General features: G+C 45.6%; 7 non-coding genes and 2 pseudogenes across 7 annotated transcripts; all 9 read right to left on the minus strand.

Annotated features, from left to right (window-relative positions):
• Positions 1-1,845: 1,845 nt before the first annotated feature.
• LOC141224850 (U2 spliceosomal RNA) lies at positions 1,846-2,036 on the minus strand. Its single transcript, XR_012292180.1, has one exon. It is a non-coding gene; the product is annotated as a U2 spliceosomal RNA (small nuclear RNA).
• Positions 2,037-3,151: 1,115 nt separating this feature from the next.
• On the minus strand, positions 3,152-3,342 carry LOC141224851 (U2 spliceosomal RNA). Its single transcript, XR_012292181.1, has one exon. It is a non-coding gene; the product is annotated as a U2 spliceosomal RNA (small nuclear RNA).
• Positions 3,343-4,457: 1,115 nt separating this feature from the next.
• On the minus strand, positions 4,458-4,648 carry LOC141224852 (U2 spliceosomal RNA). The gene has a single exon (XR_012292182.1). It is a non-coding gene; the product is annotated as a U2 spliceosomal RNA (small nuclear RNA).
• Positions 4,649-5,763: 1,115 nt separating this feature from the next.
• LOC141224471 (U2 spliceosomal RNA) lies at positions 5,764-5,947 on the minus strand. Its single transcript, XR_012291884.1, has one exon. It is a non-coding gene; the product is annotated as a U2 spliceosomal RNA (small nuclear RNA).
• A 799-nt stretch (positions 5,948-6,746) lies between these two features.
• On the minus strand, positions 6,747-6,838 carry LOC141224579 (U2 spliceosomal RNA; annotated as a pseudogene).
• Positions 6,839-7,953: 1,115 nt separating this feature from the next.
• LOC141224853 (U2 spliceosomal RNA) lies at positions 7,954-8,144 on the minus strand. Its single transcript, XR_012292183.1, has one exon. It is a non-coding gene; the product is annotated as a U2 spliceosomal RNA (small nuclear RNA).
• A 1,115-nt stretch (positions 8,145-9,259) lies between these two features.
• On the minus strand, positions 9,260-9,441 carry LOC141224494 (U2 spliceosomal RNA). Its single transcript, XR_012291901.1, has one exon. It is a non-coding gene; the product is annotated as a U2 spliceosomal RNA (small nuclear RNA).
• Positions 9,442-10,235: 794 nt separating this feature from the next.
• LOC141224580 (U2 spliceosomal RNA) lies at positions 10,236-10,327 on the minus strand (annotated as a pseudogene).
• A 1,115-nt stretch (positions 10,328-11,442) lies between these two features.
• Positions 11,443-11,633, minus strand: LOC141224484 (U2 spliceosomal RNA). The gene has a single exon (XR_012291892.1). It is a non-coding gene; the product is annotated as a U2 spliceosomal RNA (small nuclear RNA).
• Between the last annotated feature and the right edge of the window lie 1,147 nt (positions 11,634-12,780).

Genomic DNA, 12,780 nt, shown 5'->3' on the forward strand with positions numbered 1-12,780 from the left:
GAGGGAGGGTGTAGCATTCCTCCCACTCCGCTTGGGTCCCTCTTTAGACGGGCCATGTACCTCCTCTTGCCGCACCAGAAGCCTACCGCGTTCTTCACAGTGCCCAGGTATCTCAGATCATCACAATAACGGATAAGGTAGGTCGAGATGTCTGCAGCCTCCACAAAGGGGTTCGGGAAATGCACCACGATAGGGATCTCGTCATAGGCATACAAGAGACAAAAGGTTAGTCCATCCAATTCATCTAAGTAGTTTTTCTCATTTACCTTTTGTACGAGTTGGTGACAGCATCCCTGGCTCTTGAAGGTGATGGTGTAAGTCCCCTTGTACTCATTGTCCTGGAAGCAGAATATGTCTTCCCGCCGAAACTCCAGAACTCCAAGCAGAATCCTATGGCAGATGTAGTCCAAGTTCTTCTCCGTCCTCGATCCTGCTCCAACTTCAATCCTCACGGTGTTCCGCATCCGGGCATCACCCGATGAATATGTGAGCGTTGCCAGCATCCTTCACTCAGGAACGTACCGACTCTTCTCTCTGAAAGGCGCAAGCCTTCATGGGATCCCTTCCCGTTGCTCCCGGACTAATCCTTCCTCCCAATAGCAGCAGGGGGGTTAAGTCCCTCCGAAGAGGAACGATCCCCCCAGGCCGAGAGAAAGGGTACCAAGAGCACCTCACAGGCAAGACCACACAGGTAAACCTGATAGATCGTGCCAAAAGGCCGAGAAGCGATAACCAGAATTGGTTTCAAACTACGGAGCCACCCAAGGATCCTGAAAAGTCCATTTGTGGAGATGAGCTCCTGGACTCCCGTTAAGAAGACATGTTGTCAACCTCTAGATCCCTTACATGCCTGCACTTTTCGGCTTGCTGCTGCTGCAATCCATGCGTTTTAGATCTGCATAACTCCACCTCTTTAAACACAGCACCTTCACCCCCTGCTGTTCCCACCCGCCTCAACACCGTTGGAAGGGAGGAGAACCAATTAAGGCGGGGGGTGGGGTGGAACGAGCAGCTGTCTACCCTTAGCAGAAGGGCTCCTGATTACATACCTCTCCTGCTGCTGCTGCTGCTGGCTGTCCAGCAGCAGACTGAAGGTGGCTGCTGCTGTGCACAGGTATATAAAGGCTCAGAGCCTATTATGACACGCGCAGCCAGCGTTCCATTGCCACATTCCATCTACTGCAGGCAGGATACCTGGCTGGCTGAATGTCGCTGAGAAGCTCACAGAGACCGCCATAAGCAACAGTTTAACAGAATGCCACAGACTAATCAACCAAACTTTTTGGGTTGGGTTCTCTTTTATAGTCTGCAGGCATTAAATGAAAGAAGTCAGTGTTCCAGCAGAAGGAGACAACGTTTCAGAAAAGGCATTGTAGCAAACCAAAAAAGAAATTTTAAGCGCAGCAGAGTAACCAGCGCACATACCTGTTAGCTCAGGTGAGTTTAAAAGGCTGCTGTTTATAACAAGGGCATTTGCTAAATAGATGGTGTGTGTGCAACAATATACTGAAAGGTCAATTATATTGTGCAGCTTATCTCACCACCTGTAGTTATTTAGGTGAAAGCTCCAAAATGCTTGCCTAATATGTCTGTTTATCCAAAAGGAAGTAAAAAGGGAGAGCTAGAAAGATAGCATTGCATCACATTACATGGCAATGCAATGCACAGTTGCTGAAGTTGAACCAAAATGAGCTTGTAATCTGGCTTCTGCAACTTTGAACATGAAAAATCCAATGAGGAGAAGAAAAGCAAAGCCAAAGAGTCCATCCCAAAATCCGACAAACAAGCAAAATGAACAAAAAACATTGAATTCAATTCTTTCTGATTTTAGAAACTGCATTAAAGAAGGGGTGCACCGGTCCTGGAGATACTGCAATACCAGGTCAATGCGTGGAGTGGACAGAGCAAGCTCTTTTTCCATCTCCCTGTTCTAAAAATCCATTTAATATATGGTCCCCAGATAGGGGACGTATCAGATATTAAACTGATAAGAACAGATACTACACTTGATCTTAGCCAAAAGGCCGAGAAGCGATAACCAGAATTGGTTTCAAACTACGGAGCCACCCAAGGATCCTGAAAAGTCCATTTGTGGAGATGAGCTCCTGGACTCCCGTTAAGAAGACATGTTGTCAACCTCTAGATCCCTTACTTGCCTGCACTTTTCGGCTTGCTGCTGCTGCAATCCACGCGTTTTAGATCTGCATAACTCCACCTCTTTAAACACAGCACCTTCACCCCCTGCTGTTCCCACCCGCCTCAACACCGTTGGAAGGGAGGAGAACCAATTAAGGCGGGGGGTGGGGTGGAACGAGCAGCTGTCTACCCTTAGCAGGAGGGCTCCTGATTACATACCTCTCCTGCTGCTGCTGCTGCTGGCTGTCCAGCAGCAGACTGAAGGTGGCTGCTGCTGTGCACAGGTATATAAAGGCTCAGAGCCTATTATGACATGCGCAGCCAGCGTTCCATTGCCACATTCCATCTACTGCAGGCAGGATACCTGGCTGGCTGAATGTCGCTGAGAAGCTCACAGAGACCGCCATAAGCAACAGTTTAACAGAATGCCACAGACTAATCAACCAAACTTTTTGGGTTGGGTTCTCTTTTATAGTCTGCAGGCATTAAATGAAAGAAGTCAGTGTTCCAGCAGAAGGAGACAACGTTTCAGAAAAGGCATTGTAGCAAACCAAAAAAGAAATTTTAAGCGCAGCAGAGTAACCAGCGCACATACCTGTTAGCTCAGGTGAGTTTAAAAGGCTGCTGTTGATAACAAGGGCATTTGCTAAATAGATGGTGTGTGTGCAACAATATACTGAAAGGTCAATTATATTGTGCAGCTTATCTCACCACCTGTAGTTATTTAGGTGAAAGCTCCAAAATGCTTGCCTAATATGTCTGTTTATCCAAAAGGAAGTAAAAAGGGAGAGCTAGAAAGATAGCATTGCATCACATTACATGGCAATGCAATGCACAGTTGCTGAAGTTGAACCAAAATGAGCTTGTAATCTGGCTTCTGCAACTTTGAACATGAAAAATCCAATGAGGAGAAGAAAAGCAAAGCCAAAGAGTCCATCCCAAAATCCGACAAACAAGCAAAATGAACAAAAAACATTGAATTCAATTCTTTCTGATTTTAGAAACTGCATTAAAGAAGGGGTGCACCGGTCCTGGAGATACTGCAATACCAGGTCAATGCGTGGAGTGGACAGAGCAAGCTCTTTTTCCATCTCCCTGTTCTAAAAATCCATTTAATATATGGTCCCCAGATAGGGGACGTATCAGATATTAAACTGATAAGAACAGATACTACACTTGATCTTAGCCAAAAGGCCGAGAAGCGATAACCAGAATTGGTTTCAAACTACGGAGCCACCCAAGGATCCTGAAAAGTCCATTTGTGGAGATGAGCTCCTGGACTCCCGTTAAGAAGACATGTTGTCAACCTCTAGATCCCTTACATGCCTGCACTTTTCGGCTTGCTGCTGCTGCAATCCACGCGTTTTAGATCTGCATAACTCCACCTCTTTAAACACAGCACCTTCACCCCCTGCTGTTCCCACCCGCCTCAACACCGTTGGAAGGGAGGAGAACCAATTAAGGCGGGGGGTGGGGTGGAACGAGCAGCTGTCTACCCTTAGCAGGAGGGCTCCTGATTACATACCTCTCCTGCTGCTGCTGCTGCTGGCTGTCCAGCAGCAGACTGAAGGTGGCTGCTGCTGTGCACAGGTATATAAAGGCTCAGAGCCTATTATGACACGCGCAGCCAGCGTTCCATTGCCACATTCCATCTACTGCAGGCAGGATACCTGGCTGGCTGAATGTCGCTGAGAAGCTCACAGAGACCGCCATAAGCAACAGTTTAACAGAATGCCACAGACTAATCAACCAAACTTTTTGGGTTGGGTTCTCTTTTATAGTCTGCAGGCATTAAATGAAAGAAGTCAGTGTTCCAGCAGAAGGAGACAACGTTTCAGAAAAGGCATTGTAGCAAACCAAAAAAGAAATTTTAAGCGCAGCAGAGTAAGCAGCGCACATACCTGTTAGCTCAGGTGAGTTTAAAAGGCTGCTGTTGATAACAAGGGCATTTGCTAAATAGATGGTGTGTGTGCAACAATATACTGAAAGGTCAATTATATTGTGCAGCTTATCTCACCACCTGTAGTTATTTAGGTGAAAGCTCCAAAATGCTTGCCTAATATGTCTGTTTATCCAAAAGGAAGTAAAAAGGGAGAGCTAGAAAGATAGCATTGCATCACATTACATGGCAATGCAATGCACAGTTGCTGAAGTTGAACCAAAATGAGCTTGTAATCTGGCTTCTGCAACTTTGAACATGAAAAATCCAATGAGGAGAAGAAAAGCAAAGCCAAAGAGTCCATCCCAAAATCCGACAAACAAGCAAAATGAACAAAAAACATTGAATTCAATTCTTTCTGATTTTAGAAACTGCATTAAAGAAGGGGTGCACCGGTCCTGGAGATACTGCAATACCAGGTCAATGCGTGGAGTGGACAGAGCAAGCTCTTTTTCCATCTCCCTGTTCTAAAAATCCATTTAATATATGGTCCCCAGATAGGGGACGTATCAGATATTAAACTGATAAGAACAGATACTACACTTGATCTTAGCCAAAAGGCCGAGAAGCGATAACCAGAATTGGTTTCAAACTACGGAGCCACCCAAGGATCCTGAAAAGTCCATTTGTGGAGATGAGCTCCTGGACTCCCGTTAAGAAGACATGTTGTCAACCTCTAGATCCCTTACATGCCTGCACTTTTCGGCTTGCTGCTGCTGCAATCCACGCGTTTTAGATCTGCATAACTCCACCTCTTTAAACACAGCACCTTCACCCCCTGCTGTTCCCACCCGCCTCAACACCTTTGGAAGGGAGGAGAACCAATTAAGGCGGGGGGTGGGGTGGAACGAGCAGCTGTGTACCCTTAGCAGGAGGGCTCCTGATTACATACCTCTCCTGCTGCTGCTGCTGCTGGCTGTCCAGCAGCAGACTGAAGGTGGCTGCTGCTGTGCACAGGTATATAAAGGCTCAGAGCCTATTATGACACGCGCAGCCAGCGTTCCATTGCCACATTCCATCTACTGCAGGCAGGATACCTGGCTGGCTGAATGTCGCTGAGAAGCTCACAGAGACCGCCATAAGCAACAGTTTAACAGAATGCCACAGACTAATCAACCAAACTTTTTGGGTTGGGTTCTCTTTTATAGTCTGCAGGCATTAAATGAAAGAAGTCAGTGTTCCAGCAGAAGGAGACAACGTTTCAGAAAAGGCATTGTAGCAAACCAAAAAAGAAATTTTAAGCGCAGCAGAGTAAGCAGCGCACATACCTGTTAGCTCAGGTGAGTTTAAAAGGCTGCTGTTGATAACAAGGGCATTTGCTAAATAGATGGTGTGTGTGCAACAATATACTGAAAGGTCAATTATATTGTGCAGCTTATCTCACCACCTGTAGTTATTTAGGTGAAAGCTCCAAAATGCTTGCCTAATATGTCTGTTTATCCAAAAGGAAGTAAAAAGGGAGAGCTAGAAAGATAGCATTGCATCACATTACATGGCAATGCAATGCACAGTTGCTGAAGTTGAACCAAAATGAGCTTGTAATCTGGCTTCTGCAACTTTGAACATGAAAAATCCAATGAGGAGAAGAAAAGCAAAGCCAAAGAGTCCATCCCAAAATCCGACAAACAAGCAAAATGAACAAAAAACATTGAATTCAATTCTTTCTGATTTTAGAAACTGCATTAAAGAAGGGGTGCACCGGTCCTGGAGATAATGCAATACCAGGTCAATGCGTGGAGTGGACAGAGCAAGCTCTTTTTCCATCTCCCTGTTCTAAAAATCCATTTAATATATGGTCCCCAGATAGGGGACGTATCAGATATTAAACTGATAAGAACAGATTTTTTTTTTTTTTTTTATCGAAACCCCGAATTCGTGTACAAAACCCGAGTGCGCTTAAAAAAGTGACAAGTGCCACAAAAAAAAGTGCACTAGGATGCTGGTCTTCTTGAAACCCTCTCCAAAAGGAGAAGGGTCCCCCAAACCATTCCCCGTCCCTCCGAGCCAGAAGGCCACAGCGAGGAACAGGGACAAATAGCCACCTCCAGCCGGAGCCAGAGGCGACCCAATCTTACCCCCAATACCTGCCCGAGTTCTCACCCGAGCAAGGCACTGGGAGCCAAAGACTGTGCTCCCCTCCCGGAAGAGGGGAGCCAACAACGCTCTCCTCCCGAAAGAGGAGAGCCAGTGGGGTTCAGGGGGGAGCGGAACCTGATGGCCACACACTCCCCCCCTAGACCTGCCAAGAGAGGAACCCGTAAGGGAACCGCATCCCGACAAAATCCTAGTAAGGACGTGGACACACGTGAAAAAGTGGACACACAGTGATAAAAAAAAATTAAATAAATAGTGAAGGTTTCACAGTATAATACTGCCCGGACCTTCGACCGGGAATTGAAAAATTCCCCATCCTAAGGCCAGAAGGCCCGGAATAAGGGTGTGTGTGAAGAAAGAAATATTGAAGTGCTAGTGCAAATGTGCCATAAACTCAAGTGGGGTTCCCAATCCCAGTGAGTTAAGGCACCCCAGGGTCACCACTCCTGGGGCACTTCACACTTCGGGCTTTCGATCTTCCCCGGCCCAATGGCGTCGATCCTGGGGGGCCATGCTTTCCACCAGATGACTATATTAGCCACCTGGCGTACTAACAAGCGCCTAAACCCCAGTGTGCATAATGTATCAATCTACTAGGGCGGCCAACATCCAAAACCGCCTTTTCGAAAGATACTACACTTGATCTTAGCCAAAAGGCCGAGAAGCGATAACCAGAATTGGTTTCAAACTACGGAGCCACCCAAGGATCCTGAAAAGTCCATTTGTGGAGATGAGCTCCTGGACTCCCGTTAAGAAGACATGTTGTCAACCTCTAGATCCCTTACATGCCTGCACTTTTCGGCTTGCTGCTGCTGCAATCCACGCGTTTTAGATCTGCATAACTCCACCTCTTTAAACACAGCACCTTCACCCCCTGCTGTTCCCACCCGCCTCAACACCGTTGGAAGGGAGGAGAACCAATTAAGGCGGGGGGTGGGGTGGAACGAGCAGCTGTCTACCCTTAGCAGGAGGGCTCCTGATTACATACCTCTCCTGCTGCTGCTGCTGCTGGCTGTCCAGCAGCAGACTGAAGGTGGCTGCTGCTGTGCACAGGTATATAAAGGCTCAGAGCCTATTATGACACGCGCAGCCAGCGTTCCATTGCCACATTCCATCTACTGCAGGCAGGATACCTGGCTGGCTGAATGTCGCTGAGAAGCTCACAGAGACCGCCATAAGCAACAGTTTAACAGAATGCCACAGACTAATCAACCAAACTTTTTGGGTTGGGTTCTCTTTTATAGTCTGCAGGCATTAAATGAAAGAAGTCAGTGTTCCAGCAGAAGGAGACAACGTTTCAGAAAAGGCATTGTAGCAAACCAAAAAAGAAATTTTAAGCGCAGCAGAGTAACCAGCGCACATACCTGTTAGCTCAGGTGAGTTTAAAAGGCTGCTGTTGATAACAAGGGCATTTGCTAAATAGATGGTGTGTGTGCAACAATATACTGAAAGGTCAATTATATTGTGCAGCTTATCTCACCACCTGTAGTTATTTAGGTGAAAGCTCCAAAATGCTTGCCTAATATGTCTGTTTATCCAAAAGGAAGTAAAAAGGAAGAGCTAGAAAGATAGCATTGCATCACATTACATGGCAATGCAATGCACAGTTGCTGAAGTTGAACCAAAATGAGCTTGTAATCTGGCTTCTGCAACTTTGAACATGAAAAATCCAATGAGGAGAAGAAAAGCAAAGCCAAAGAGTCCATCCCAAAATCCGACAAACAAGCAAAATGAACAAAAAACATTGAATTCAATTCTTTCTGATTTTAGAAACTGCATTAAAGAAGGGGTGCACCGGTCCTGGAGATACTGCAATACCAGGTCAATGCGTGGAGTGGACAGAGCAAGCTCTTTTTCCATCTCCCTGTTCTAAAAATCCATTTAATATATGGTCCCCAGATAGGGGACGTATCAGATATTAAACTGATAAGAACAGATACTACACTTGATCTTAGCCAAAAGGCCGAGAAGCGATAACCAGAATTGGTTTCAAACTACGGAGCCACCCAAGGATCCTGAAAAGTCCATTTGTGGAGATGAGCTCCTGGACTCCCGTTAAGAAGACATGTTGTCAACCTCTAGATCCCTTACATGCCTGCACTTTTCGGCTTGCTGCTGCTGCAATCCACGCGTTTTAGATCTGCATAACTCCACCTCTTTAAACACAGCACCTTCACCCCCTGCTGTTCCCACCCGCCTCAACACCGTTGGAAGGGAGGAGAACCAATTAAGGCGGGGGGTGGGGTGGAACGAGCAGCTGTCTACCCTTAGCAGGAGGGCTCCTGATTACATACCTCTCCTGCTGCTGCTGCTGCTGGCTGTCCAGCAGCAGACTGAAGGTGGCTGCTGCTGTGCACAGGTATATAAAGGCTCAGAGCCTATTATGACACGCGCAGCCAGCGTTCCATTGCCACATTCCATCTACTGCAGGCAGGATACCTGGCTGGCTGAATGTCGCTGAGAAGCTCACAGAGACCGCCATAAGCAACAGTTTAACAGAATGCCACAGACTAATCAACCAAACTTTTTGGGTTGGGTTCTCTTTTATAGTCTGCAGGCATTAAATGAAAGAAGTCAGTGTTCCAGCAGAAGGAGACAACGTTTCAGAAAAGGCATTGTAGCAAACCAAAAAGGAAATTTTAAGCACAGCAGAGTAACCAGCGCACATACCTGTTAGCTCAGGTGAGTTTAAAAGGCTGCTGTTGATAACAAGGGCATTTGCTAAATAGATGGTGTGTGTGCAACAATATACTGAAAGGTCAATTATATTGTGCAGCTTATCTCACCACCTGTAGTTATTTAGGTGAAAGCTCCAAAATGCTTGCCTAATATGTCTGTTTATCCAAAAGGAAGTAAAAAGGGAGAGCTAGAAAGATAGCATTGCATCACATTACATGGCAATGCAATGCACAGTTGCTGAAGTTGAACCAAAATGAGCTTGTAATCTGGCTTCTGCAACTTTGAACATGAAAAATCCAATGAGGAGAAGAAAAGCAAAGCCAAAGAGTCCATCCCAAAATCCGACAAACAAGCAAAATGAACAAAAAACATTGAATTCAATTCTTTCTGATTTTAGAAACTGCATTAAAGAAGGGGTGCACCGGTCCTGGAGATACTGCAATACCAGGTCAATGCGTGGAGTGGACAGAGCAAGCTCTTTTTCCATCTCCCTGTTCTAAAAATCCATTTAATATATGGTCCCCAGATAGGGGACGTATCAGATATTAAACTGATAAGAACAGATTTTTTTTTTTTTTTTTCGAAAGCCCGAATTCGTGTACAAAACCCGAGTGCGCTTAAAAAAGTGACAAGTGCCACAAAAAAAGTGCACTAGGATGCTGGTCTTCTTGAAACCCTCTCCAAAAGGAGAAGGGTCCCCCAAATCATTCCCCGTCCCTCCGAGCCAAAAGGCCACAGCGAGGAACAGGGACAAAAAGCCACCTCCAGCCGAAGCCAGAGGCGACCCAATCTTACCCCCAGCACCTGCCCGAGTTCTCACCCGAGCAAGGCACTGGGAGCCAAAGACTGTGCTCCCCTCCCGGAAGAGGGGAGCCAACAACGCTCTCCTCCCGAAAGAGGAGAGCCAGGGGGGTTCAGGGGGGAGCGGAACCTGATGGCCACACACTCCCCCCCTAGACCTGCCAAGAGAGGAACCCGTAAGGGAACCGCATCCCGACAAAATCCTAGTAGGACGTGACACACGTGAATAAGTGGACACACAGTGACAAAGAAATTAAATAAATAGTGAAGGTTTCACAGTATAATACTGCCCGGACCTTCGACCGGGAATTGAAAAATTCCCCATCCTAAGGCCAGAAGGCCCGGAATAAGGGTGTGTGCGAAGAAAGAAAATTTGAAGTGCTTGTGCAAATGTGCCATAAACTCAAGTGGGGTTCCCAATCCCAGTGAGTTAAGGCACCCCAGGGTCACCACTCCTGGGGCACTTCACACTTCGGGCTTTCGATCTTCCCCGGCCCAATGGCGTCGATCCTGGGGGGCCATGCTTTCCACCAGATGACTATATTAGCCACCTGGCGTACTAACAAGCGCCTAAACCCCAGTGTGCATAATGTATCAATCTACTAGGGCGGCCAACATCCAAAACCGCCTTTTCGAAAGATACTACACTTGATCTTAGCCAAAAGGCCGAGAAGCGATAACCAGAATTGGTTTCAAACTACGGAGCCACCCAAGGATCCTGAAAAGTCCATTTGTGGAGATGAGCTCCTGGACTCCCGTTAAGAAGACATGTTGTCAACCTCTAGATCCCTTACATGCCTGCACTTTTCGGCTTGCTGCTGCTGCAATCCACGCGTTTTAGATCTGCATAACTCCACCTCTTTAAACACAGCACCTTCACCCCCTGCTGTTCCCACCCGCCTCAACACCGTTGGAAGGGAGGAGAACCAATTAAGGCGGGGGGTGGGGTGGAACGAGCAGCTGTCTACCCTTAGCAGGAGGGCTCCTGATTACATACCTCTCCTGCTGCTGCTGCTGCTGGCTGTCCAGCAGCAGACTGAAGGTGGCTGCTGCTGTGCACAGGTATATAAAGGCTCAGAGCCTATTATGACACGCGCAGCCAGCGTTCCATTGCCACATTCCATCTACTGCAGGCAGGATACCTGGCTGGCTGAATGTCGCTGAGAAGCTCACAGAGACCGCCATAAGCAACAGTTTAACAGAATGCCACAGACTAATCAACCAAACTTTTTGGGTTGGGTTCTCTTTTATAGTCTGCAGGCATTAAATGAAAGAAGTCAGTGTTCCAGCAGAAGGAGACAACGTTTCAGAAAAGGCATTGTAGCAAACCAAAAAAGAAATTTTAAGCGCAGCAGAGTAACCAGCGCACATACCTGTTAGCTCAGGTGAGTTTAAAAGGCTGCTGTTGATAACAAGGGCATTTGCTAAATAGATGGTGTGTGTGCAACAATATACTGAAAGGTCAATTATATTGTGCAGCTTATCTCACCACCTGTAGTTATTTAGGTGAAAGCTCCAAAATGCTTGCCTAATATGTCTGTTTATCCAAAAGGAAGTAAAAAGGGAGAGCTAGAAAGATAGCATTGCATCACATTACATGGCAATGCAATGCACAGTTGCTGAAGTTGAACCAAAATGAGCTTGTAATCTGGCTTCTGCAACTTTGAACATGAAAAATCCAATGAGGAGAAGAAAAGCAAAGCCAAAGAGTCCATCCCAAAATCCGACAAACAAGCAAAATGAACAAAAAACATTGAATTCAATTCTTTCTGATTTTAGAAACTGCATTAAAGAAGGGGTGCACCGGTCCTGGAGATACTGCAATACCAGGTCAATGCGTGGAGTGGACAGAGCAAGCTCTTTTTCCATCTCCCTGTTCTAAAAATCCATTTAATATATGGTCCCCAGATAGGGGACGTATCAGACATTAAACTGATAAGAACAGATTTTTTTTTTTTTTTTTATACCATTCAGTAAAATTTTTCAAGCAACAATCAATAGTATAAAAACTCATACTACGTTGCCCAGTCTTACATCATAATGGTACTTTCTTTATTTCATATTTATAACTTTATACTGAAACAGTTGTAATACCTTTTGAATGGACAAAAAACTATAAAACATACCATTATCATAAAAAAAGACAGATCACAACACTTAAACAAGGACTTACTGGTACTTTACCAGTGACCTCCATTTTTTTACTTTCCAAAAACCTTCTGAATCAGAGCCACCACCGCCACGGCTGTCCCATAAATAAACTATGTATAACCTTGACAAAACCATCCTAACACAATTATTAACTGAGATTATTTTCCTTTTAAATAAACACAAATTCCTAACGTCCCACAGACTTTCTATTACACATGCCATTATCAACCACAACAATCTCTCTTTCACCCGGCTACTTGCACCCATCCCAAACATTACCACTCTCCAATTTATAAAATTCACGCCCGCTAGTTCCTTGCATAAACCACCCACTCCCTTCCAAACACTCTGAGCATAATCACAATTCCAAACCAAATGCATAACAGTTTCACTCGCCCCACATCCATCCCTCGGACATACCTCTGTTCTAATCAGATCCCTCCTCTTCTGTACCTCTCTCACAGGCAAAATCTCATGCAAACTCATCCATACGATATCACGCTGCCTATTCGATATTCCTTTTATACTCAGGTTCCTCCATACACACAACGCTTCACTCGATCTCAAGCCCCTAATGTTACATTCAAACTCTCTAACACGCATCCTTCTCCTTACATTCCTTATCACTTTGAAATCACCCATAGGAACATCCAACAAATCATGCTTGACAACAAATTTTTCAACAAACTCATACCACACTGGACATTTAAACGAAACAGGCACTCTTGCATCCCTTCTCATCCATTTCAACCCAAACAACATCCATCCAGCCATATATTTAATCATAAAAGCCGTCTTGTTATCCCTACCTAACAGAACAACCACCGTTTTAATATAATTTAAACCAAGACAAAATTCAAAATTTGGGAAATCCATTCCCCCATGTTCACGTAACTTACACAAATATTCCCTTTTAAGTTTTTCCATCTTACTTCCCCAATAAAACGTAAAAATTAGCTTCTCAATCCGCCTAAAACCCC

The sequence above is a fragment of the Phyllobates terribilis genome, unplaced genomic scaffold (assembly GCF_046119375.1).
Source record: "Phyllobates terribilis strain yellow unplaced genomic scaffold, ASM4611937v1 Scaffold_393__1_contigs__length_1774422, whole genome shotgun sequence".
In the NCBI taxonomy this organism is placed as follows: domain Eukaryota; kingdom Metazoa; phylum Chordata; class Amphibia; order Anura; family Dendrobatidae; genus Phyllobates; species Phyllobates terribilis.